A 2,555-nucleotide genomic window follows, 5' to 3' on the forward strand; every position below is an offset into this window, starting at 1 on the left:
GGCAAAACATACATCGTGCATAAACCAAGGGCAACATCAGCTCCAGCTACCCGTGGCATCAGGACTCAGGACACAAGAGGCCTGCTACTTGGGTAACGTGAGCTTGCCTTGCTGCTCCTCCCTCGCCGCCAACCCGAAAGACATGACCGCCGGCCTGGCCCCGGCCCTGCCAGCGAAGGATCAATCCATGGGTGGTACTCCTCCCCCAAAGTACGCTGCAGATTGCACATACACAGAGACAATTCTCTGTTAGACTCGGAAAACGAGTCAACGACGTACATACAGGAGGACGGGATGGATGCACATGAAGCGAGAGAAGCAAGGATCCATTAAACATCCCCATCCCAACAGCGAGATGGAGGCTAATCGAAATCAGCAAAGCCACATGCGTGGGGATTGGAAAGATTTGGCATGTCTCTTCCTCCCTAGAACCAGAACCGTCGCTTCCTCGAGGCGCTAACCCCGTCCATCCGTGGTTCGGCATCCCATACCTAACACGTTCACTTCTTTCCGAAAAAGAAAAGAAACGCAGAGGAACATGGGAAGGGGAGAAAATGAAAGACGAAAAAGAATTGAACCCGCCTCCACCATCGAATGAATCAAGCGGCCAGACACGACATCGTGCTGGCGGCGCGACAATGAGGGCCAGGAACAAACAAAGTGGGCAAAAAACTACGAATGGACACCTCGGCAATGAACGCGTCGGCGAGGAGGATCTTACTGAAGGCGAGCGGCAAGTGATAAGTTTATGGACCATGAACCACTGGCTAATGAAATCGCCGGGTATCACACGGTCTGGGCGGCGAAGCTCGGATCCAAAGATACTTAACTCGTCATGGGATAATAGATAGGCAAGCTCTCTGAAGGACATCACCAGATTACTCTCGATAGATTCTATGCAAGTTTGGATTGTTTCAGCCTGGCAAACTATTTCCCTGGCAACTGAGGGTCTAGGTATTTAAAGCTTCAGCACAAGGAAGAGTATATGAAAACCAGGCACTTGCATATAATCAGAAGCGCCATCATGACAACATCGGATATTGTGCTACCAATATTTGAACCTATTAAACCTTATGAACTTATAATTACAGTTAAACTTTGCATGCCATTATCTATTCATTCCTTAGAAATTTCTATGAAGCTCGGAACAGACTATGATATAAATATCACAAAATGCATCAGAAATAGCTCACAACAATATAAGATATAATGAACCCAAGATCCAAGCGACTAAGACAACAACAGTCAATAGGTTTAGTCAACCTATTTCTCCTGAAGTGATAAGCGGCAACTTGGTTCTCGAATTCTCAGTTGTTCGACTCATGACCAAAATCGGAGGAACACCGCAAAATTAAAAATGAGTTTATACACGCCAAAATCAAAGGAAATACTGCAAAGTTACAAAATTGACAACTCAAAGCTAAAACATAGAAACTACGTAGTGTTGTGGTGCCAAATATTTACAAAGGTGAGTTAGAAAAACTATAAATGGTTGACTGGTCTGAGAATACACTAAATTACCAGAGATTAAAATTGAACTGACCTCACAGCACGAGCCTTAGAGGTGCATGGTATGCATGATAGCCTGGAGATTTTCCTTTTCCCTGTTATCCTCAGCTACCTGAATACCCAGATAGAACTCTGCTTGCCCAACAGCTCCACATGCTCTACAGACAAATAGGAGTCCTTGTTTCCTGTAAGAGGTTCATATGGAAAGTTAAGGCAATGATAATTAGTAAGATTGATGCTCCGAATTAAAGCCAATTGGATGAGGTAATTCGTCAAAGAAGTACAATGCAAAGCTGAAACGATGCAAGTGAATTGAAAGAGGGGCTGATGGAAATCGAGCTTCAAGTGGCAACAACCTTCGTGGCATATGTAATACAACCAATTCAGTTCAAATATGTATTTATTATGTTAGCATGAAGGGTAAAAAGAAGGGGGACAAACTAATCTTATGTTCAAGCACTAAAAAAAAGTAAAATCTAAATAGTGATGTGATCACTTCCTTTTAAACAACTGTTACGATCAGGTCAGCAGGATTGACAAACTATAATATTTATAACAATGGAATTGAGGGGCTACTACATTACACACTTATGTTTCTACTCATTCAGTTGAGGAAAATCCATGATGCACAAAACAAGATCAGTTTTATCCATCTGATTGTTCACTGGGCCATGTGATAGGAAAGAGAGAAAATATGCCTAGGTAGGTTCTTACTACAACTGTTGCTCCTGCTACTAATTACCGGTCACTTCAATCAATAGCTAAAAAGTATTTTTAACGTTTTTCTCTGCCCCTGCTTTTGGATTTGATTGCAGACTTGATTATCCTTACCGAATCTCAGAGTTGCTTCACCAAGGCGTGTCGTTTTTCGCCTTCCCATTGCATTCAAAAAAATATTTTCCTATCACTCGGTTCATCCCCACATAAGACGTAGCTGATGCTCCCTGGAAAACCACATTTGTGTATCTTCTATTACATACATGAGATTCTCTAATGCGTGTTTAGGCAGGAGCTAGCATGTTAGGAATGAAACATACAAGCCCAGT

The 2,555-nt window shown here is 42.8% G+C and overlaps 1 long non-coding RNA gene across 1 annotated transcript; it reads right to left on the reverse strand.

Annotated features, from left to right (window-relative positions):
- Window positions 1–13: 13 nt before the first annotated feature.
- On the reverse strand, window positions 14–2,449 carry LOC119347632. Its single transcript, XR_005168474.1, has 3 exons — window positions 2,341–2,449; window positions 1,544–1,694; window positions 14–215 (listed from the first exon to the last, which is right to left on the reverse strand). It is a non-coding gene; the product is annotated as an uncharacterized LOC119347632 (long non-coding RNA).
- Between the last annotated feature and the right edge of the window lie 106 nt (window positions 2,450–2,555).

The sequence above is a fragment of the Triticum dicoccoides genome, unplaced genomic scaffold (genome assembly GCF_002162155.2).
Source record: "Triticum dicoccoides isolate Atlit2015 ecotype Zavitan unplaced genomic scaffold, WEW_v2.0 scaffold7097, whole genome shotgun sequence".
Classification (NCBI taxonomy): Eukaryota; Viridiplantae; Streptophyta; class Magnoliopsida; order Poales; family Poaceae; genus Triticum; species Triticum dicoccoides.